The 25,225-nt window shown below is 41.1% G+C and overlaps 1 pseudogene; it reads right to left on the reverse strand.

Annotated features, from left to right (window-relative positions):
• Positions 1–793: 793 nt before the first annotated feature.
• On the reverse strand, positions 794–14,413 carry LOC147913782 (putative uncharacterized protein C6orf52 pseudogene; annotated as a pseudogene).
• Positions 14,414–25,225: the final 10,812 nt, after the last annotated feature.

Raw genomic sequence — 25,225 nt, forward strand, 5'->3', positions numbered from 1 at the left:
GAGGACCCTCCTGAGGGCGAGGGGCAACCGCGCCCTACATCCCATTTTTGATGGATCTTTCTTCCTGCTTCCAAATCTTGGCTCACTCTCAGGAAAATTCTCCTCCCTCTTTCTTTGCCCGGTTTGCGAGTTCAAATGTGCGTACACAGTGAGGATCGTGCTCCTGAACCACCTGCTGGAGAGTCTCGGCATTCGGGGTAAAGCCAAAGAAAATAAAACCCTTGAATCGGAAGTGTTTGCAAGTTGCTCAAAGCCCCTCTTAGAATCACCAGAAGTCCTCACCACTTCATTCTTTTTCACTTAAGTATTTCTCTAAGCGCCCAAATTCAAGGTAAAGATTTCTTGTCCACTGGCTCTTAGGATATTAGAACTGGAAGGAGACAGAGATCATTTAGATCATTTCAAGGTGGACCCTTTGGTCTAAGGTTCTCCGTTGTTTGCCTCCTAAAATCTGTTTCACAGGGAGCTGTTTGCTGATCACCTAACTGGGCTTCCTTCTGGATTCTTCACTTTCTCCACAGTTGAGAGACTTGTCCTTGCTCTTATTCATAAAGGAAGGCCTGTGTTGGTAGCTGAGGCGGGCTCCCTCCACAACTGGGCATGCCATGTGTCCATTCCCTCTGGCAGGCCTCATGTGTTGTTGTGCTGGTAAAGTTTATTTACATTACATTCTACCATGTCAATCACATTTAAGTCCTGGAAGCTTATATTTATATACAGAATCCAGTACATTCCTGGGAGAATATATATATACACACACACATTTATTTTGCAAAAACAAAACAGGATACAATTAGTATGATAGTCGGGTAGCTTAATGAACATCTTGCTTCTTTGGGGTCTCATCTGGGATTTTAGTGTGAACTGTGTCCAGAGGCTGCCAGTGGCAGTTCATGAGAGAGTCGTAGATTTCTTCACTTTCACCGTAAACTCTTTCATTTATCAATATTCAAATGAAGATTTGGATCTTCTAGTGGGTCTTCATCTCGGTTTTCAGCCAGAATTGTGGTTTCCTCAGGTGTAACCAAAGTTTCAGCGGGGTGCCCCGTGGTCTCACGCGCAGAAGGAAGGTTTTGTCCATTTCCATGCGCTGCACAGCCACAGCTGTAGCCAGAAAGAGGGTAACAGCTGTGCTGTTGCCAAAGGGGTAACCCTGATGGGGCTAGAACTCCAGCTTCACTCTTTGCCAGTACCCTAACAATTACTTTGTGAGCCGTACCAAAACCTGCAAAACTCTCCTGTCCAGCCGCGAGACGGGAGTTAACCGTGAGACAGGTTGTCTGCTAGGCTTCTGTGGCCCCAATTCCCACTCCTCTTGTCATTCCAGGGACACCAAGTGAGACACAAAGGATGGCACAGCTGTCCGCTGCTCTGAACTTGGGGCTTCAGTAGCACCTCCAAGACCTTTCAGTGTTTTCCCACTACTGCCCTCCAAGTGGTTTCTTGTTTTTTTTTTTTTTTTGGTGAGGAAGATCAGCCCTGTGCTAACATCTGCCAATCCTCCTCTTTTTTTTGCTGAGGAAGACTGGCCCTGGGCTAACATCCTTGCCCATCTTCCTCCACTTTATATGGGACACCGCCACAGCATGGCTTGCCAAGCAGTGCGTGGGTGCGCGCCCGGGATCCGAACCGGCAAACCCCGGGCCGCCGCAGCGGAGCGCGTGCACTTAACCATTTGTGCCACCAGGCCAGCCCCCCAAGTGGTTTCTAAAGAAGAAAAAATAAATAAATTTCTCCTTTACTGAGGGCTTCCTCCTCCTGTCCCATTATTTTTGGCAATGATAGAGCTGAGGGTACCCGGGGATTGCTGGGCCCATAATTTCATCAGTGTCCCCTCCTCATTCTTTGATACTGACCTTTCACCTTCCCTCAGTCTCACGTAAAGTACTTTGCAAAATCAGCTTTAAAGATCCTCTTCTAACCCATCTGCAGCCTCTAGTCCATCCTGAACGGTACTTCTGGACATGCGGTTGCCTCCTAGAGACCTTTAGCGGGGGGCTGACTCAGAGCAGGGGGTCGCCATCTTTCCTGAAGCCCACCCATCCTTTGAAGCCCGCATTCCTCTAAACTGGATAGAATTAGCAGTGCCTCAATCTCATGTGCATCGTTTGCATGTGTCCAGGAGCAAGAGAATCTGCCTCCGAACCTGGCTTCTCTGCCAGCTTACTCAGGGGACGTTCTTTGTGGATAATGTTTTCCGAGTTGGTGGTATGAGGTCAGGGCCTTTCTCAGTTTCTGTGTAGAGTTTCCTTCTCTAAGTAGCTTCTTGCAGTCCCTTTTAGTGGGTAGGAGTGTGAAGGACATTTTTTTTAAGTGGGCTTTTTTTTTTTCGGCTGAGGGAGGTTGGCCCTGAGCTAACATCTGTGCCAATCTTCCTCTATTTTGTGTGTGGGTCGTCACCACAGCGTGGCTGACAAGTGGTGTAGGTCCACACCCAGGATCTGAGCCTGTGAACCCAGGCTGCAGAAGCGGAGTGCACAGAACTCTAACCACTAGGCCACGGGGCCAGCCCCTAAATGTGCTTTTGCCACAACCTTTCCCACCCTTTCATTTTACAAGGGAAGAAACTGAGGGCTGGAGGTAAGATGATCTGGTCAGATGCACACAGCCGGAGAGGAGCACAGCAGACTGAACCCGGGGCTCCCGCTCATAGACTAAGGCTTTATTTTTCCTGTTTTGTTTAAAAAACAATATTGCAACAGTTTTTTAAATACTGTCTTTAAAATGTTTGATATTTCATCTACATTACGGATTCAGTTAGTTAGTGTCCTCCCCTCATTAGTGAATTATTATTTAAATCAAGTTTTCTATGGGAAAATGTAATTCGAAATCCAAATATTCAACTTCCTTATTGTCTTAGTCATTTGGGGCCATTAAAGTACCATAGACTGGGGGCTTCAACTACAGACATTCATTTTTCACAATTGAGAGGCTTTGAAATACAAGATCAAGGGGCTGGCAGATTTGGTGTCAGGTGAGATTCGCAGTTGGTCGCCTTCTTGCTCTGTCCTCATATGTGGGGTGGGGCGGGGAGCTCTCTGGTCTCTTCTTATAAGGGCATCACCCATCATAAGAACTCCACCTTATGACTGCTTCTAAACCTAATTACCTCCCAAAGGCCCCATCTCCAGATACCGTCACACTGGGGATTAGGGCTTCAACATCCGAGTTTTGGAGGGAACACAGACATTCAGTCTGTAGCACTTATAAATCTTTGGAATAACACCTAACACCTTGCAAAGTTTTCAGGACACCGGTTGAATATTGTAAAATTCTTACATGGAACAAAGCGACTTCAGGCCTTCCTCTGAAGGGAGAGGCCCTGAACACAGGCGAGGGGATGGACTGGGAGGAGGACAGCCCACTCCACCACCAGCCCAGGTTTTAGTTCAGTATCCGTAATTTGAGTAACTCAGATTACTAATCTCACTAATACGCTCTTTTAATCATGCTCTCCTTATTTCTGTTTTGCTGTAGCACCTACCTTCTGTCAGGAGTGGTATTCAAGTAACAAATAAATTATTGTCGGGCCATTTAAGAACATTCAGTTATATGACTGCTGATTAATAATAATGAAGACAAAAGTTCACAAGTCAGGAAACATTTCCCCAATGATTTGCTGTGGAGATAGGAAAAAAAGCCCATCTTCAAACACTTCGGGATTTCCATAGAGATGAGAGTACTAAGAGCTACCATTTACTGAGCACTTACTTTGTGCCAGCCACTGCCTGAAATACTTGACAAACATGTTACTTATCTTCACAATGAGCCTATGAGGTAGGCGAGTTTTCTAGGCGAGGAAACAGAACCTGAGAGAGGTTAGCATATTCTGAGGGTACACAGCTACTAGGAGGAAGACCTGGGATTTAAATCTAGGTTGATCCAATGACAAAGTTGGAACATTTAACCTTCACCCATCCTACAATTTGATGCTTTCCAATTCCTAAACCTCAGGCCCATATGCTTTTTATTCCTTACAAATCTGTTTCTTAGTCTTCTGGAAAGTTAGAAATTGGCTGTTGGATCTCGGCCTCTTCTTCCCTCAGGGAGGAGGACAGAATTTGGTGGCAGTCAATCCCATTTCTTCACTCTCTGCCGTTCACGCTTTCCTATTTCCATTCCGAGTCAGATCCTGTTGTCCCGTCTCTGCATGAGTGCCCTCTCCATTCCATCTCTCCAGCTGAGCCACTCTCCTAAAGGAAAGCTTACAGACCCCTGCGCCCAACAGAGGTTTCTGACTATCCGTTCCCTGAACTGCCCTTTCTGTGAGCACTTATTTGTCGTGTGGGCCTATGCTTGTCATTTACCTTGTCTGTATGTGGTTATCCTGTTTCATGTAAACCATCAACTCCTTGAAAATAATTATTATTGTATTATTGAGTTTTTGGGGTAGTGTTGGAAAAAACAGATATGATAATTAAAAATAAAATGAAGTGCAAAACTTGTTAGAGTTCACATTTTTAAAAAAATGGATTGAAATTTGCAGAGAAAGTCCAAGTAAATAACAGAAATTTTATTTCAGAGAGTAATTAGCGATTGCATCAGATAGCGGGTGGAACTAGGTGACATTTGATGTTCCTCTTGGGCCTACGATTCCATCATTACCCGAGTACCAACTGAGTGGCAAGAAGCAGTGGAACAGCGGATCTGGGCAGGGTTGTGACTTGCTTGTAACCAAGAGGATACAGTGGAAGTGACACCATATGACTTCTGAGGCTAGGTCATTAAAGGTGATGCAGCTTCTGTCTTGTGGCTGAAAGACTGTTTTGTAGTCCTGAACTGCCACAGAAGAAATCCAAATACCCTGAGGCCATCATGCTGTGAGAAGACCCAGAATAACTCCATGTGGAGACAACCTGAGACTGTCCGTGGGAGACCCACCCAGCCCAGGGATGCAGCCCTCCTTGCTCCCCGCCCCCATCTGCTGTCACAGCATCAGTCACTGTCTGACATCACCAGCATGAGAGTCCCAGGGCCTGACTCCTAGAAACCATAGGAAACCACACTGATTGTGGTTGTACTCCACTAAGTTGGAGGTGGTTTGTTACAGAGCGATTGTGACTGGAATAAGTACCTAAGTATTACTGGAAGAAATAAGCAGTATTACCGGAAGAAATTTCCCTGGGAAGGAAAGAACTTTGCACTTTGGTAGTTTTTAAAGAGTTAATTACAGCATATGTCATATAGAGAATGGATATGTGTGTGTGTGTGCACGTGCGCGTGTGCTCATGAATGTGAGCCAGGTTGGAGAGGAGGGTACTAATCATCTTCATGCCCTACTTTGAGAACTTTGGAAAAATAGGTTACCTAGAAATTCTATTTTCATGGGGACCCAAAGGTCTACAGGAAGAAAGTATGAAGAAGATTTGAAATTGATCTTAAGATTCCTAGTACACCATGATTAACACTGACTACAAGACAGTGATGAAACAACTGTAACCCCCCCGCCCATGGTTTTGTTTTTTTAAAGCCAGCCTGACTATATTATGCCACCACTCTCAAGAGGAGCCTTGAAATGGTGTTTGAACAGCTGCACTGGAGCCTCTCTCCTACCCTCAGTCCTGTGCCTCATCCCCACCTCATGTCCATTCTTCAGTAGGTACACTACAGTGATCAAGATTCCAGGCTCTAGAAAGAGACTGCCGGGTTTGAGTTCTTGCTTTCTCACCTACTGGCTATGTGGCCTTGAGAATCCAGCAGTTGGAAAATACTTTTTAAAAAGGAAAACAATCAAGGGAATTGTCCAGAGCCTACATGGCCAGGAAAAAGAGGGACTGGTGAAGAGAAGCCTTGGTGGATGAGAGACTGACAGGAAATAAATATACAGGAGGTTACAAGCTGCCGTAAAATGAACCTCATTCTGGACCTGAAAGTTAACCTAGAAAAACAAAGAAGGAAAGAAATCTCACTTCCTAAGAAATCAGGAAAAGAAAGAGAGTTCTGTATATGGACTGGAAAAAATGAAGAAATTAGAGTCTGTGGATCAGATTACCTTTGTGTATATAGTATGTGTACCAAGATTCCCACCATGTATTATAGTAGCTTTGTGCCTTCATTGCCTGGCTGAAACGTGACAGGTAGATGACCCAGTGTGGACCAGGAGTAATGAAGAAGAGAGAGGGCAAAGCCCATTCTTCAGACAAATATGGCAGACAGATAAACACTTGAGAAACCAAGGCGGCTTTAGTTCAAGGGATGCCCTGGCCCAGTTTCATCAAAGATTCAAGGCCCCAATTCACCAGCAGCTTGTCAGCCCCCTTCCTCACTTGGTGTTGCCCAGTCCTGGACTGTGTATCAAACAACTCGAGAACCAAGGAGATCTCTAAAATCCAGAGGACATCATTCCAGCACCAGATAAGATTAATATTATTTGGACCTGCACCCAAAAGTGAGTCTGCTTTTCTCACAAAATGATTCTATGGAGGTTTTCTGCTTCCCTAAGAGACCACAAAAATCAAATTATTTTTTCTTCAAGTAGTACTCGTACTCAGCCCGTTAGGATCCTGATAAGCAGTAAGTTTATACTACAGAAGTGAAAACCCTTTTTTTAGTATTGTTTGGGAAATAAAGATCCATGGAATTCAAGTACTTTCCCAGTATTAGGGATCAGTTAATGAAAATAAATTGGGTGACAGCAATAAGAATGGATTTGAAATGGGAAGTAGTTGCAACCCTGACTGGTCCCAGTTAATGACACAAAATCTCTCCCTTATTTGTTTGAGTAAGGAGACCGAGTCGTGGACGTGCCATTCATGTGTGCACAAAGGAGGAAGAAGGCATTCTAAAACTCTTCTTCTGGCTTAACAAAGAAACCTCACAAGTATTTAATTACCTTTCAAAAAATAGAGATGTCAGTTTTAATACAATTACTAGGGAAGCAAATTATCAAGATAACCAGTTAAAACTGCAGACTGTTGGAGGTTGTAGGGAGCTTTTCAGAGGACACAGCAAGGACCTCCTCAAGTCTGGCTTTCTTTAAAAGACTCCTTTGTACAAATATTTTTCAAAGAGAGTTTTATAATAACAAGAAAACAGTACAGGATTAAACATTTTTACAAGTGCTCCAAACTCAGCAGGAAAGGAGGACTGGTACTTTTGTGCACGTGCTAGATCCAACCCTTCATCAGAAACACCTCCGCGCTGCGGAGCCTGGCTGCTTCTCTGTAAGGGGACAAAGAGCAGCTCCTCCTCTTTGCTTTTTGGAGAACTTTCAGGGGCAGTTAGAAAAGGGCAAAGCCTAAATCTACTAAAGAAAAGCATGTTTGTTAGAATCTTTGGTGGCAATTGATAGAGACCCAAATGAGCTACATGAAGGGGGAAAAAGGAATTTATTATGAGGAATGAGGTTGTCTCACAGAACCCAAGGGCAAGAGATGCAGCAGGACCTGAGTAAATAACTGGAACGAGGGTCCTGAGCACCATCGGGAAATCAGGAGAGGCTCTCCATCCCAGGTCTCTGCTTCGCTCCAAGTCTCCACCCCTCTCTCTCCCTGCACAATGGCTGTCTCTGTTCTACAGGCCACAGGGCGGAAATACCCACCATGAACAACTCCCTTCCTAGGTTATATCTCCTCTTTCAAAACAGTCAAGATCTTAGGGCCTGATGCCACATCTCCAGGGAAGGAGTCATTGGCCCAGTCCCCAGGACGAGTGTCTGTCCCCAAGAGAGGGTAGGGTGTCACAGTTTAGGAAGACTATATCTTTATATGGATTGGGAAGACGTGACCCAAATTCCCAGAATATGGAGAAAGAGGGCAGTTCCCAGGAAGCTGGAGGACTGGGCATACCAGATATTCTTTGGATGCCTCTCCAACTCATAGGCAAATTCTTGCAAAATGGTTCTACCCCGGGTGATTGCATTTATTCCTTTTATAGGTAAAAGTACCCTATTGCATTGGAAATACAATGTACTCTGTATCAATACACTTCAGGCTTATTATCAGTGCCTACTTGTGGTGGTTGGTGTTTTCAGGGCAGTATTGACAGCCCCATTCAAATAAATTGGTGTTCCCATTTCAACTGCTCCATTTGGAAGAGACAAGTTCATATACTAATGTGTAATTCTGACCCACATAAACTCTCCATAAAAAAAGCAAAAGTGTATTTTCAAGCTAATAAGCACTGTGAAGCAATGGCCTTATCTTGTTTTATGAGGAGAACCTATGGAGGGAACTGGAGGAGAACAGGCATTTTTCAATTTACCCAAGTTGGAATACAGATATTTGATTTTTACCAGAATGATCTATTTTCTTCTACCTATGTTATCATGGTAATCCGTTTTATTAATTTCACAAATATAAAATAAAAGCCATTTAGGAAACATTCAGTAAAAAAATGCTGTTGTCTATGCTTTCCATCTCTGGGAGAGTTTGGAATTTCTACCAGAATATAGAGAATTGGAGGTTTTGTTTACTCAAGAAAATACCTGTTCATTTATTCAATCAACAAATATCTACTAAGTTCTTGCTATTGCTTGGCGCTTGGCATGCAGTGACCAACAAAACAGACAAACTCCTTCCCCCTCCAGAGATTACATTCTGGTGGGAGAGACAGCCAAAAAACAAGTAAATACAAAAAAAAAAAAGAAGTAAATACATAAAATTATATCAGGTGGTGATAAGCAATATAAGGGAATATAAAAGCAGTAGAAAGGGAGGGAGTAAAAGACTGCTAGTTTAAGTAGAGCAAATGGCCAAGGAAGCCTCTTTGAAAAGGTGATACTTGACAAAAATCTAAAGGAAATTAAGGGAGTAAGCCAGGCGAATATTTGGGAGACAATGGGTTTTGTAGCTCTAAGTTTTGGTTGGTTCCCAAACAGGCTCCAACAAGCTTCTTAAAGTCATCAAGTGAATCTTCCTACAGGGCACCCCTGGTTTAGGCAGTGAACACACTGGTTCCTATGCCCTTCATCGGCCCTGCCACTGCAGGCTCTGGTGCTGCCCTCATGATTATTCTCTTGCTCGCCTTCAGCCACAAAACACCAACGACGATGCTGAGTGCCTCAGTTCTTTGTAAGAGTTTTTGGAGAATGCCACAACTCCTTCAGCCAACCTAGATGGCTATCCTAAGAGTGGCTGGGGTGGGGGATGTGTATGTGTAGGCAGGGACTTTTATTCTCATCCGCATATCTCTGTCAGCTGGCCAGACAAGCCGCACAAATAAATACGCAATCTAAGTTATAGTGTATTGTATGCAAGCAACTTCAAAATAAGTCCCTAAAGTGAATCACCCACCCCCCAATCTCCTCAAACACACACACATACACAAAAGAGAATGCTGCTCCCAATGCGCCCAAATGGAAATTCTGGTACCAATGCTGGCTGGCCTCATATGGTTACAGCTCATTTAGCTCTCACTGGTTAGCATTCCCTACTGAGTTCATAGTTCCCATGCTGTTGCAAGCTGGGTTCCCTAGAGCCGACTCTGAGACTGAGTTAATGTGCGTGATGTTCATGAAGGAGTTTCTTGTGATTAGCACCTGTGGAAGGGAAGGGAAGGGAAGAAAAGGGAAGGGAAGAGAGCAAGCGTGGACAGAGGGAGAAGTTGAGCTGTGATGCTGTCCCAGTGACCGCCTTGCTGAAGCCACAGGGAGCTCTAGAGCGAATGGCCCTTCAGAGCTGTCCAGGTTGGGCCAAGATGGCTGGCCCTTTATGCTACCACATTGATGGTTGTTTTCAGGAAGCTCAGGCCACATAAAAAGGCCATGTGTACATGTTCTGGCCAAAAGTCCCTGCTGAGGTCCCAACCAATAGCCCACATTCTCCTGTGCACACGTGGATGAGGAAGCCTCAAGATGACTCCAGCCTCAGCCACAGTCTGACTGAACCACGGGAGCCGAGCCCAGTCAGCACCCAGAACATGAGAGAAGATAATAAAAATAGGCGGTTCTGTGCTTTGTTTTATTACACAGCTGTAGATAACTGGAACACTGAAGCATCCCCACAAGGAACTGAGGCACATTTATCTCAACATTTGCTAGTCAGAAGCACTAGGGCCGGCCCGAGGCTTAGCGGTTAAGTGCGCGCGCTCTGCTGCTGGCGGCCCGGGTTCAGATCCCGGGTGCGCACCGACGCACCGCTTCTCCAGCCATGCTGAGGCGGTGTCCCACATACAGCAACCAGAAGGATGTGCAGCTATGACATACAACTATCCACTGGGGCTTTGGGGGAAAAAATAAATAAATAAAATTAAAAAAAAAAAAAAGAAGCACTTACTATTGTCTTCAGATCTAACCACTGTCCCAAAGTTTCCTTCACAATTTCTCTCGAGAGACTTTTACATCCTCCAAATAAGATCCTAAGACCTACCTTTAACCTTCCTGAGGCAGACAAGCAGGTAATTTTTCTGTGGTAAGTGGATGTAGATTATGACCCTGAGGACACCAAAGGAACAACCTATTTTCTATTGAGAGCATCTGCACTACACTACAAAGCCAGGTAGCCGCATCCAGTAGAACATTGTAGGTTATTGCTTTGCCTTTTATCTACTCATATTTACTAGTTCATTCTACGACTTTGCTACAATAAGTAAAACGTTAATTACTTTAAAGGAAAAAAGTCAATAGTGAAAGAAAAAATTTTTCTTTGAGTTGATGGAAGCCATTGAAGGATTTAACCAGGAAAATAACATGTTCCAATTTACATTTTAAACACAATACTGTTTCTGTTGTGTGGAGACTAGAAGGAAGAAGACAAGTTGGGAGGCTACGGCCCTCAGCCCGAGGAAACATAACAGACGAGTCAGCAGGATCTGATGATGAGATTAGATATGGAAGGCAAGAAAATGAAACTATCAAGGAAGATTTCCAGGTTTCTGGGATGAGCAACTGGAAGGAAAGGCTAAAAGAGTGGAATTGGAGGAGTGGGAAAGATCAAATTTCAGTTTTAGCCATGTTCAAATTCAGATGTTTCCATGAATGAAAATATCAGGGAAGAGCAGTGAGATAATGCTCTCTGGAACCCAAAGAGAGGTGTGGGCTGGATGGAAAAAAAAAAAAAGTACCATCCAAGTTGTAAATGTGCTCCTGCATTTGTTGTTGTTTAATCACATGTGCTTTTTATTTCCTTTAGCATATTCAAAAACTATTGTTCAGTCTTGCAGAAATGATTTCCTGTCTGTCAAGTGGCCGTGCAATGTCTGCCACCTGGTGGACAGTCCTGAGAGTACTGTAAATCTGCCTTCTCGCACGGAGTAGACACTGACTGTCAAGTTCAGTAACAAATCTTTTTAATATCATTGTCTTACTAACAAACATTTACATCTTTATCTATATTTCTCATTAGAGAAAATTGATTTCCACGTTTAAACCTAAATCACATCAAAGTGTGCAGCATTGGAAAGGTTTACAAAAGGAAACTTTATTATAAAGTATTAAAACCAAACGTAAGTATAATTTCAAAAACTGGATTTTCTAGGAACTACATTGAGAAGATGTAGTCTTTTGGCTCTTTAACAGAAAATAAATTAATATTTATTTTTCCCAGGTCACAGCCAGCGGGTGATGGAGCTGGTCTGCACAGAACTGTGCGTGTCTCTTCCCAACTCTGTGCTCAGTGATTTCAGGTCGGTAGCTTGAAATTGGCCACAGTGGGAGTATTTATACTAAAGAAATCAACAAAGACTTCAAATCAGAGGGGTTTTTTTTTCCTCAGAAAGCCAGTTTACCAGCATAACATGCATATATCTCTTTTCTTTCTTGATTCCACCAATTTTTTTTAAAAAGTATTCCATAGAACACTTGTTAAGAATAAAAGAACAGTTTATTTTATTTCAACACACATTTCCAAATTTGGGAGACCATGGAATCTTTTAGAAAATGCTATTTGAGTTTTATATTTTTCTTTTCTTTTAGTTGGGGGATCCCAAGTGAATTTTTAGATCATTCACTATTAAAATTATAACATAAAAGTAATATGTCGGGGTCTTAGTAGAACCATTACCAGTCCTGGCATTTAGATTTCTTGTAACGATGATTGTTAGTGAATAGGTGTGATGAATGACTGTATAGCTCCAAGATTGGGGCCAGGATCTAAAAGCTCTATATACACATCAACGGAGGAATATGCGGTTTGAGACCTTCCTCATCTATTTTTAGAGAGATAGATTCAAGAGGTGTAAGCTCTTATTGTATTTGTCTGATAACTCAGAAATAGTCCCTCTGATTTTTTTTTTCTGTGTGTGAGGAAGATCAGCCCTGAGCTAACATCTGCCAATCCCCCCCACCTTTTTTTTTTTGCTGAGGAAGACTGGCCCTGGGCTAACATCTGTGCCCATCTTCCTCCACTTTATACGGGACGCCACCACCCTCTGATGTTTTTTGAGGGCAGTGTAATTAGGTACCTTTGCCTCTAGTTACCTTGCCTTAAAGAGGCCTAAACCATGAATGTGAGGGAATTCATTTTTTAAAGTCCAAATCTTCTGTTAATACATAAGGATAAGTCCTAGACATAAAGTTATTGGATCAGGGTCTTTATGTTCAGTTCTCCATCATGCCATATTCTAAAACAGGATTTTCAGATCTTGTGGGTTCCATAAACCCTCAGATCAAAGAAAATGCAGCTCTCTGCTTTCTGAAACAGAAATAAATAGGCCTGTTTCATCTCAGCTGAGGTTCAAAAAGGCAGAGAAATTCCATTCAGTGGAAGAATTCACAGGCTCTTCGATGAGCCTTCAGTGGTTAGAAGTGACAATGTTCTATAACTGGTGCCAGTGGATTGGGATGGGGATTCGAACAGAAGGGAGATTTGAGTCATATCACGTTAGGAGGCAAAGGAGGCAGCATTATTGGATATTAAGAGTAACAACTGGAAAAATTTTACTAATGTAATACATTCAGGTAGATTCAACTTTCACTTCCTTGAGGAAGGCTATTTTTGTATCTCCTACACTTAGCATAAAGCCTCAAAAGATATTTGTTCATCTTTTGCAAAGTTATACAGGTAAAAATGAATGCAATTATTTATTTAATGCCTGTTTTCCCCAGGAGACTGCAAGTTCTATTAGGTCAGGGATCATACCTCTCTTATAAATACTGTACCCTCAGGGCCTGGCATATAGTAGGTAATTCATAAATATTTATTGAATGAACAGATAGAATATAGATATTAGGTATGATATATAGATACTGGATCCAATACAGGTCCATTTAAATTTGTTTTGCAGGTATTTTGGCTTACCCAGAATGCCATTCTGTTTTTTATAGGTGATCATATAAATAAGATTGGGAGGCCTTATTCAACCACCTCCTGATATAGAGGGATCTGATGTTGTAAGGGTCTGAATTTAATATAGTAAGGAAATTTCCCTAGTTTCTAGGATTCTTCTCAACACTAATTGAGAGAAGAACTGTTCACCTGTACTGTTTTGGGGTTACTCCTCTTCTCCTTTAGAGAATCTGAGGTCAGCGGTTCTCCTGAGTCACTCGGTCAATATGCTTTCCTCCCCTTGCACAGAATGAAGGAGCCTGAAATAAAGGCACAAGAACGTGTCTTAGGCAAGGTTATGTGTCTTTACTTCTGAATAATTTCTTCCCTTCCTAATAACCAAATGTTTCTTAAATAGGTTATAGTCAAAGTTTATAATCTTCCTGGTCGACATTCCCTATCATCGGAACTTTGAAGGTCTAGTTAACATTATCTCCTTCCAGTTTCCCTTCATGCTGTTGGCAGACAGGTCTCCTTTGTGTGACACGACCATGTCATATTTTTGCTTTCCTTCATGGCTGATAAATCTTCAAAGCTCTTTTTCACTTATACAAATGCTATCAGTTCTAGAAACTCCACCTCATGTCTGAGACATTCCATGAGGCTTTCTTTGAAAACTCTGTCACATTAAACAACTGGTCTATCTTTGCAATGCAAAATGTCACCCATTCAACCCTGTGGAGAAAGGGATTAACAGTAGTGTCCTCAGCTACTGCTTGAGGGAATTTCAATGGTTTGACACAAAAAGTATCATGTCTTTACTTATGTGACATCCGTGCTCAGTTTGGACTCGAAGCAAGAAGAACTTTCCTATCAGAAAGACTTTCTCTCATCATCACAGCTCAATGGCCAGAGGAATACACGATCAATTTCTACAGGGAGAGTGCAACCAGGACATTCAGGTTAGAGAGACCGAACTGCAGACTTATCCAGTCACTCTCAGCTTCAACAAGTAAAAATTCTTATGTACCAGTACAATGAGAATGGTAACAATTTATTCCTTGGGATTTTCTTTGTAACATATAGAGTAAATGAAATGAGATGTGTGGAAATATTTTGTAAAATGCAAGAGAAGTGCTCACTGAGCACTCAGCAGGGGCCAGGCGGCGCATGTAGAGGACTGGTACAGATGTGTCTTTCTTGGATCTCTGCTCATTGCACTCCATGGGAGCATCCAACCGTACGTATCGTGAACTTCTGAGGCTCATCATCCTCCCTCTCCCCTCGTTTAGATGAAGACCTCCACACTTGAATGCTCAGGCTTGCTATTAACCGCATTCTCTGCTGTCTGTCTCAATTTAAAGTGGTTTCCAAGGAACTTACCTAGCTCTTTATTTTTAAGTGATTTTACTATAGCTACATTTTAAGACTGTTAAATATGCTTTTCTTAAGTTATGGTTTTCAAATTAAATTAGTTTTTTACTTAATATCTCTCTCAGTCTTAAATAAGGGATGGGAATTGTCATTCCAATGGGGAAAGTAGTTGCCCCAAGAAGGAGAGCCCCTCCATGGAAAGACAGTCTCTTCAATAAATGGCACTGGGAAAATTGGATATTGAAATGTAAATTTCAATAGACCCCTATCTAACTCTTGTGCACTGTTGGTGCGATTGTAAACAGCCACTATAGAAAACAGTGTGGAGGATCCTCAAAAAATTAAAAATAGAAATACCATATGATCCAGCAATTCCACTTCTGGGTATTTATCCAAAGGAAATGAAAACACTAACTTGAAAAGATATCTGTAGCTCCATGTTCATAGCAGCATTATTTACAATAGCCAAGCCATGGAAATAACCTAAGTGTCCAGCGACAGATGAATGGATAAAGAAGTTGTGGTGTATACATACAATAGAATATTATTCAGCCATAAAAATTGAGGGAATCCTGCCATTTGTGACCACATGGAGAGATCTTAAGGGCATTATGCTAAGTGAAATAAGTCAGACAGAGAAAGACATATACTGTATGATCTCACTTATATGTGGAATCTGAAAAACAAAGAACTCATAGAAGAGATCAGACTTGTCGTTACCAGAGGTGGGGAAGGAGAGGGAGGGGGAATTGAAGAAAGGTGGTCAAAAGGTTCAAACTTCCAGTTACAAGATAAATAAGTACTGAGGATGTAATGTACAGCATGATGACTAGAGTTAACACTGCTGTGTGCTATATACGAAAGTTAAGACAGTAAATCCTAAGAATTCTCATGACAAGGAAATATAATTTTTTTCTTTTTTTGCTTTCTTTTTTTATTGTGTCTATATGAGACGATGGATGGAACTAATCTTATTGCAGTAATCATTTCACAATATATGCAAGTCAAACCATGATGTTGTACACCTTAAACGTATACAATGATGTATGTCACTTGTGTCTCAGTAAAAGCAGAAGAAAAAAAAGAAGAGGGAGAGCTCCTGAGCACAAGACTTTCCTGAGAGACATCGAATGGATCTCTGGATACAAGCATATAGTAAAGACCAATAGTCCATGCTGGAAGGCACTATCTCCTCTTCATGCTGTGAAAAGGAAAAGGGAGGAAGGCAAGTAGATACTCTAGCCGGAAAGAGTAGAGGAAACAAGGACTTTCAAACTACGTAGAACCTGGTTTCAAATTTCATTCCACTATTTCCTGTTTGACCTTGGGAAAGTTACTCAACCTCTTTGCGTCTGGATTTCTCTTACAAAAATCCAGATAATAACATCTAAGGGCCGTTGTGAGGATTGACGTAAAATTTAGTGTACGAAATAACACATACAAACCATTCGGTAAATATATATCACTTTACAAGAGCTGTCTTTGTGATGTACGGACCACATAAAATCTACAGATCCCTGCTAGATTTGTCTAAAGAGAAGCTCTACAGAAAATTAAAATACGGACAGCATTTTTCATTTTGCCCTTTACATTTACATGCTCTTTATATCTCTGCATTGCAAAGAGACAATATAAAGCCAGTCCGGCTATAACCACAACCGTCTAATATTTGTTAGGCTCCAGTTCTTGTAAGTGCTATAAAATTAGTTCTCCCTTGAGTAAAGCCACTTCTGTGCCTAACAGGTAGAGAACGGAACTCATCATCTTGCTTCGCACCACAAACTGTTCCTTTTTCTGACTTCCTGATTTCTTTGAATAGCATCACCCTTCTCCCAGTAACTCATGCTTGAACCTCTAATCATTTTTGACAACCACTTCTCCCTCTCAACCACCTACTGGTCTTACTTCCTCATTGTTCTCACAATCTATCTTCACCCCCCTCCATTTCTAGGGCCACCACCCTCCTTCAGGCTCCAACCTGGTTTTCTTGCCTCAAGTCTTTTTTCTCCACCAAATTCTTTTCATCTATTGTAGCCAAATAAATCTTAAGCAAATGATGCTTTTATTATTGAGCCTATTTCACTCCATGACCTCTGCCTCTTCTGAAACTTCTCAGTAGCTTCCCATTGCTGACCTAATGCACCAGGCATTCCACATCTTCCCCGAGACGACCCTGTACTGCCTGCCTGGCCTTGTCTTTAATTTCTCTGCTATCCAGCTCATCCTTGCTTTTCCCCAAACAATCCCCCTGCTTTTTTACCTCCTTAAGTCTATTATTATTTCTTGTACTTTGAAAAGCCTACACTCTCATTTCACCTGTCCAAATCATGCCACCCTTTAAGGCCAAAAGCAAATGCCATCTCTCTAGCAAAAGAAATAGTAGATTTGCAGGAAATTCATTTTTACATCAGTAAATTTATTTAATTCATTGATTAAATCAATCGATCAATCAATGTATGAATGAAAAATAATTCTATGCTGAAGGGTTAGAGTTGCCAGGGTTGATTCCTGGCAACAAGATGAAGAATTAAAATGAAATCATTAGAAGATTAGCGTGGGGTTTAATTAGGTAGATAAAAATAGAGGCGAGGAATCTTTACTTTGGCAAGAAGAATGGAGGTTTGGGAATGGGGAACTGAGCTAGAACAAGAACAGAATATGATGGGTCATGACTATCGGCAAGCAGAAAATGTCAATGAGAGAGCAGTTAGGCCAGGATTGGTTATAACAGCACAGACTCTTCTCAGAAGGGCAAATTGTGTGAAAAATGGATTGCTACCACTTAGGACTTAAGTTTGCTCTTACCCTAAGCTAAATGTGGTCTGCGGACCCCATGGAGTCCCTGAGAACCTTTCAGGTATCTGCAAGGTCAAAACTATTCTCACAATAATACTAAGACATTATTTGCCTCTCTCACCATGTTGACATTTGTCCTATGATACAAAAGCAATGGTGGGTAAAGTTGCTCGTATCTTAGAAATCCAGGCAGTGATACAAAGCTGTACTAGTAGTCATTGTATCCTTCATTCCTAGATACAGAAAAAAAAGAGAGTTTCATTTAAGAATATGCTTCATAAAATAGTAATAATTATTAATTTTATTAAATATGAACCGTTGATTACATGTCTTTTAAAAACTCTGTGAGGGGCCGGCCCGGTGGCGCAAGCAGTTAAGTGTGTGCGCTCTGCTGCGGCAGCCCAGGGTTTGCCGGTTCGGATCCCGGGCGCGCACCAACGCACCGCTTGTCAAGCCATGCTGTGGTGGCGTCCCATATAAAGTGGAGGAAGATGGGCATGGATGTTAGCCCAGGGCCGGTCTTCCTCAGCAAAAAAAAAAAAGAGGACGATTGGCAGATGTTAGCTCAGGGCTGATCTTCCTCACACACACACACACACACACACACACAAATAATAATAATAAATAAAAATTCTGTGAGATAAAATGCATAAAGCACTCCTGCTACATACAAGCACAGTGGTTGTCTCAAGCAAGGATTTTTGTGATTGAGTTGTGAGTTGAACAAGCCACTTTTATGTGGAACACCATTTTTACCTGAAAGAATGACAGACAGACAAATTATAATTATTCAGACTTGGGCATCAGGCAGACATTGTCTCTACACTTAGTGAAGTAAGTCTATCACTAACAAAAACAACTTCAGCATTTGTTGTTAAGGATAAAATTTGAGCTTTCAAGAAAAATTTAGAATTTTGGAGAACTTGTATCCATCCCTGTGAGTTTGGCAATTTCCTAATTCCTAAGGACTTTTCTGATGAGATCAGTGATGATATTAATGAATGTGTGTTTTTGATATTTCAAAATGAAAACTGCCAGCATTTGGAAGATCTGCATAACTCAGTGAACCATTATATTCCAATTGACCAATGCACGATGTAACAAAATAGTGCATGGGTAAAAGATCCATTCAAAGTTCAAGACACACCATACTACACCAAATGGATTTAATGTCACAGTATAAAATGTCCATTCATATGGTTTCAGATTCCACATTGCTACTAACTTTTAAGAAACTATCACTTGTAGGGTTTGGTGGTGTGATATCAAAGAAGAATATTCACAATTATCTTTTTAAAAAAACTATTAAAATGATCTATCCTCTTCCAATTACATATGTGTGTGAGGCTGGACTTTCTTCACTTATTTCAACCAAAACAACATATTTGAACAGATTGAATATAGAATTAAATGTAAGAATCAAGCTGTCCTCTATTAAGCCAGACATTAAGAGAGTGTAAAAGTGTAAAGCCAATACCACTCTTCTCACTAAATTATTTTGGAAAATATAGTTAATTTTCATGAAATATATGTTATTGATGTTAAAATATAATGGGATTATTATTGTAATTTTTAAAGGAATCAGTAAACTTTTAAAAAATTATCAGTTTTAATTTCTAATATGGTAAATATCAACAAATATAATCCACATAAACAAAAGCTCTTTGGAATTCTCCATAATTTTTAAAACTGTAAATGGATCCTGAGACCAAACATTTAAGATCTGCTGCATTTGACAGCCCCACCCCAGGGCAGCCTTCTTAGGTCTATTGGGAAACAGAGGTTAGGGAATGGGTAGCTCCCCTGTGCAAGTGGTTATGTTTCCTTCATCTAGAAATTGTTCAAATCTCTCTTGGGTTGAAGTGGCAGAGAATCTGAGAGTCAGATAAAGTTAGGATTATTATCTACATCACCTGGTTTATTGATGTCTGATCTAAAAACTTTAGCTTTATTTGGTTAGAGTTCTGATGCCCTCACCTCATGGTAGTGTCTAGAAGACAGACTGGGGCCTAGGCTTAATGGCAATAGAACCCCTAGACTGGTTGCAACGTGTGGATTTGAGTGCTGAGGTCCTAGGATTGTTCTTCTGAGTCATACTGTTTCTAATTAACAACAATACAATGATCTTCACTAGTTAGGTGATCAGGTGGTCTAAACTAACACTCTATATCATTCACTAGAATGGGAGTGGAGAGTCATTAGCCTATTTGCTCTCATATCCATCATTCCCAGCCCTTCCCTCACTCTACTCTGAATTGCAGGACATGATTATGTTAATCTATATTTCCCAGTATCCCTTGGCCAATGGGCTTCTGGTTACGTTCAGTCAATAGAAGGCGCTGGTGGGAGTCTGGAGGGGAGAATGAGGGGAAAAGCATCCTACTACTAAGAAAGAGGCACAGTGAACCATCATATGCAACACTTGGGATTACTTGGAAGGCTGCCAGTTTTGAGTGAAATCAGAAAAAGGAATAGTTCCTGGGTGCAATTATGTTTCACCTATGGACTTGTGAAACTAAGGAAACAAGTTATCTGCCTCCATCATATCCAACATTCAATGGTGGGACAGATGTGGTATGACAGATGCAGACTTTCCAGTTGGAAAAGGGGGAACGTGGAAGATAAAAAGGAGTCCCTGCTCCATAGCAGTTTTGAAATACAACTGGGTGAATGTTATGAGTTCCTTGATTCGGTTCTTTGGCTTGGGAATAATCCTCTACGGCTCTTGGCTCCACCCCCTTGGTTCTTGATTCAGCCCCCTGAATCATCCTTCCTTTTTCATGGAAGGTAGCAAGTCTTCTACAGATGAGTAGTTTTATCAGCCTACTTCCTGCCAGTAAAATTTGGAGGGTCTGACAGCCTCCTTTTGTTTTGTACTCTCTCTGTCCTCTCATTCCAAGCTGGCATTGTTTCTGTTGAAATACATTTCTCAAGAACTTCATGGGTCTTCATGTATTTCAGTGGGGTTCACACCTTTAGACAAAACCCACACAATCCACAGATTGTTTTAAAATAATCCCACCTCTATCTTTGGCTCCTGCTGAAAGCCTAAGGCTGAGGAATAGCACCTTTAAACCCCTTGGAAGCCCAGTGGTTTGATTGAGAGGATCTAAGGCACACCCTAAATCTCTTGAAGTGGCCCTTTGCATGACTAAACACCCTGACCTTCTGATCTCTTTGAGGTTTTAACAAAATGTTGTACAGTTACTCACTGGTCATTTTCTCTAGAGTAGACTTTTTTGACAGTGTTCAGAAGCCATCTCCTAGCAGTAGTGTTTGTTACCACCTGGGGAGGATGAAGATTTTCAAAATCATCAAGTCCTGATCCCTTTTTGTTCAACAGTTCTTTCCTTAAATTGTCTCTCTTTCTTGCATTTTACTATAAGTAGCAAGAGTCAACCAGTTGTCACCTTCAACACCTTGCTTGGAAATCTCCTTAACTATATCAACAAGTTCATCACTTACAAATTCTGCTTCAACATAACGGCAAGAGACAATTTCACTAAGTCTTCTGCCAATAGATAACAAAGATTCCCCTTCCTCTAGTTTCCAATAACATATTCCTCACTTCCTTCTGAGCCTTTAATAGCAGTATCCTCAGTGTCCATATTTCTACTGATAATCTGGGCATAGTGATTTAGGCTTTCTCCAGCATGCTCTTCAACATTTTTCCAGCCTCCACCTACTGCTCAGTTCCAAAACCACAGACACATTTTTAGGCATTTGTTACAACAGCACCCCACTTCTAGGTACCAAAATCTGTATCAGTTTTCTATTTCTTTGTAACAAATCCCATAAACTGAGCAGCTGAAAACAACACACATTTATTATCTTTTTCTATGGGTCAAGAGTCCAGGCACAGCTTTTTGGGGGTTTCCACTTGTGGGTCTCTCCAGGCTACATAGAATGTGTTGGCTGGGCTGTGTTCCCATCTGGAGGCTTGATTGAGGAAGAATCTGCTTCCAAACTCTCTCAGGTTCTGTGCACAATTAGCTTCTTTGGAATTGTAGGACTGAGAGCATCAGAGGTTTTTTGCTAGCTGTCAGCCAGAGGTTGTCCTCACCTTCTAGAGGCCATCTGAATTCCTAGCCACATGGTCCTCTCCATAGGCAGTTCACAACATAGCAGCTTTCTTCTTCAAAGCCAGCAGGAAAGTGAAAAAGAGTAAGTCTGCCAGCAAGATGGATTCTTACATAATGTAACATAACGGTGGGAGTGATGTATTCTACCACATCTGCCATATAATGTAATGTAATTATGAGAGTAACATCTTATCACCTTTGCCGTATTCTATTGGTTGGAAGCAATTCACAGGCTCCACCTACATTCAGGAGTAGGAGCTTAAAGAAGGGCATTAATACTAGAAGGCAGGGATCATTGGGAGTTACCTTAGAGTCTATCTGCTACATTGAACAATGGGTGATGGAAGCTAGTGGATAAGTGTTCTCCTTTCTTTCACTCCGGCGGACAATTCTAGATGAATTGTAGACAACTATTCGAACATCCAGAGAAATGAGCCCTAGTTTCCTACAACAATGTCTAGATTGATAATGTACTCTTGAGTTGGCTTTCCTTCCTTCCATGTTTTCGTTTCGCAGTCCTCCACTCTTATTCACTGGAATCTCTTCCCAAAATCAACTACCTTCACATAAGTTATTTTCTCAGACTCTAATTTCTGGGAGGAAGCCAGGTTAAGATAGAAGGAGTGAATAAACCCGTATAAACATTACAAAATAGGAGGAATGTTAAGTAGAAGGTTCTTTTCCCCATAGAAGAATTACAACCCCCTCTCTACCCCCCATATAATTTCTCTGGACTATCTGTAGTGAAGCAATGCTAAAACTTCATGGAAGAAAGCACATGAAAGGATTCCAAGATATAGTATCTTAACTCTTTCCTCCATAAAGCCAGAACTTGCTCTGGGCACTAGATTGGGCTAGGCTGGCAAGTGGAACTCAATTAGTTTCTATTGTAGAGAGAGAACATTATCAAGTATGAACCTGGCAGAGCTTGACAGCTCAAAAAGAGCAACAGAAGTATTTGACTATAAAGGAGAAAACTATTAAAAAACATTTATCACAAGAAAGCCCCAGTTTCTTTAGTTATCTCTGTTTTCATGGTGCCTGTCATATCAAGTGGTGACTACATTCACCTTACTCTGGTACAGTGAATATCATGCACTCCACTGTGGCCACGTTATTCATCAAATTGTAAAGGTGAAACAAGATGACTGTCAGGTCATATGTTTGAGGCCAGGGCCAGAGATGGAATTACAAAGAAAGGAAAAGCATGACACTTGGGGAAAGAGTTATGAGGAAGGACAACCAATGGAGTGCTTAAGAAAAGGACTTAAGTCAGAGTCATCTGGACAGCTTGTCTAGCACAGTGAACTACAATTCTCACATAAGACTTCCAAAATGATTGCTTTAAGATTACACTGGTTGCGTGGTCAGAGTTCTCATTTACTTTTCTTACAATTGACCTGGCGCTCTTTGAAATGTCTTAAGAGAGGTGGCTACAATTAGCTGAGAGTATTCGATGTACAGGCCCAGCACTGGGCTAATTGCTTTGCATGCAATTTCACAACATCTTTATGAGGATAGATGCTATTACTACCCTTTCCCCTAAGTATGGGGAAACTGTTAACCTCAGTTAGGGTGTTGAGTAACTTTCCCAAGGTCACACAGCTGGTAAATGACAGAGCCAAGACTCAAGCTCATGTCTGCTGACACTAAGGTTAAGGCTTTTAAGCATTGCATCACACTGCTGCCTCAGGCTTCAAAATAGGAAATCTAAAAATAATTTTTAATATTTACAAGGAATTTAAGTTTTTAGATATCTCATTTTAGTCTCAAACTAGTGAGCTTAAAATTTCTGTTCTTGGGGCCGGTCCCATGGCATAGTGGTTAAGTGCACACGCTTCGCTGCTGGTGGCCTGGGTTCGGATCCCGGGCGCGCACCGACACACCGCTTGTCAGGCCATGCTGTGGCAACGTCCCATATAAAGTGGAGGAAGATGGGCACAGATGTTAGCCCAGGGCCAGTCTTCCTCAGCAAAAAGAGGAGGATTGGCGTGGATGTTAGCTCAGGGCTGATCTTCCTCTCACACACACACACTAAATAAATAAATATTTAAAAAAAATAAAATAATAAAAAAATAAAATTTCTGTTCTTCTCTGGAAAATGCAAACTAATCTACGGTAACAGAAAGCGCATCAGAGGGCTGGGAGAGAGAGGAGGGAGGAAATACAAAGTGGCAAGAGATAACATTTGGGAGTGATAAATATGTTCACTATCTTGATTGCAGTGATAGTTTCATGGTTGTATACATATTTCACATCAAATTGTACTTTAAATATGTACAGTTTATTGCATGTCAATTATACTTTATATTACAGATGAGGAAGTAGATATCCAAGATGTTCAAGTGTCTTGTCCAAGATTAGCCAGAGATGTGGTAGTGGAGACAGGATAAAAACACAGTTTTTAAGATTCTTGAACAAGTACTTTTTTCCCTCTCTCAATTTGATAAGTTATTCCCATATTGTCTCAAACAGGATTTGAAGAGATATGCAATATGACATGTGTGTTATAGAAAGAAGAGGATTGTGTTTAAGAACTCTGAATTAACTTACATATCTCAGTTGAGCACTGGAAATTCATTTGATGAGAAAGTTCAATTCATCTCTTTAGAAGTTTGTCATCTTATGCAATCTACTGAGAAATATATATTTTGAGGAATTCTATAATTGTGTGACCAGCAGGGGGCAACTAAATACTTCATAAACAGCATCTTGTACAGGATAACAAATTAAAATTGGAGACTGTTAGCATTCTCAGTTGTGTAGGACTGAATTCCTTTTAAAATGATAATTAACACCTAGCCACACGTTCTCACAACATTGAATTTGTAAAGCTAATTAGAACACTCTCCTAAGAAGACAGATTATAAAACCACATTCTACGGCCTATATGTGGCAGGTTGTTTTGGTTGTGTTTTCACTCTATAAGATTCCTTGCAAAAATCTATGTATTTTATAATCAATAAGTTTTTTTAAACCTCTTGTATTATAGAAAATATAATAAACATTGACTTATTTCTGTACGTTATTCTAAGATTGTGCTCTTTCACTTGACATTCTAAGATCAAAGTAAATAGAGTTTGCATAGGATCTTGTTCTTAAACTAAAATTTAATAAACTATCATTTCCTAACCTTCTTTTATAGAGACTAATTTTAAGGTTGTTGTATTAGTCATGGTTCTCCAGAGAAACAGAACCAACTGTATGTGTGTGTGTGTATATATATATATGGGGGGGGGCGGGAAATGGATAGATATTTATTTATTTTAAGGAATTGGCTCATGCAATTGTGGAGACTCAGGGGAGAGTTGTAATTCAAGTCCAAATGCAGTATACTGGCAGAATCCCTTCTTGCTTGGAGGAGGTCAGTCTTTGTTCTATTCAGGCCTTCAACTGATTGGATGAGGCTCACCCTCATTATGGAGGGCAATATACTTTCCTCAAAGTCCACCAATATAAATGTTAATCTCATTCAAAAATACCTTCACAGAAACATGCAGGGTAAAGTCTGACAAAATATCTGGGTACTGTGACCCAGCCAGTTGATGCATAAAATTAACACCATCACAGTTGTCCTACTTGTTTATTTCACAGTCTCAAAATTGGAAGAGATCTGTATAGTCAAATTGTCCAACCTTCCTCCAGATGCAACTGCAATGCCTGGGAAAAAGAAAGCATTCAGTCATGTATGCTGATTTGAATTGAACTGAGTTGAAACGAATGGAATTAAATAGCTCTAGAGGGGACTAGGCTCTGCTAGGCCTCCAGTGTGGAGTTTGGGGGCAATACAGGAAAGAGGTTGAGCACCAGCTCGGGAGTCAGATTACCCAG

Source organism: Ceratotherium simum, chromosome 25, assembly GCF_057802395.1.
Source record: "Ceratotherium simum simum isolate JZ-2026a chromosome 25, ASM5780239v1, whole genome shotgun sequence".
In the NCBI taxonomy this organism is placed as follows: domain Eukaryota; kingdom Metazoa; phylum Chordata; class Mammalia; order Perissodactyla; family Rhinocerotidae; genus Ceratotherium; species Ceratotherium simum.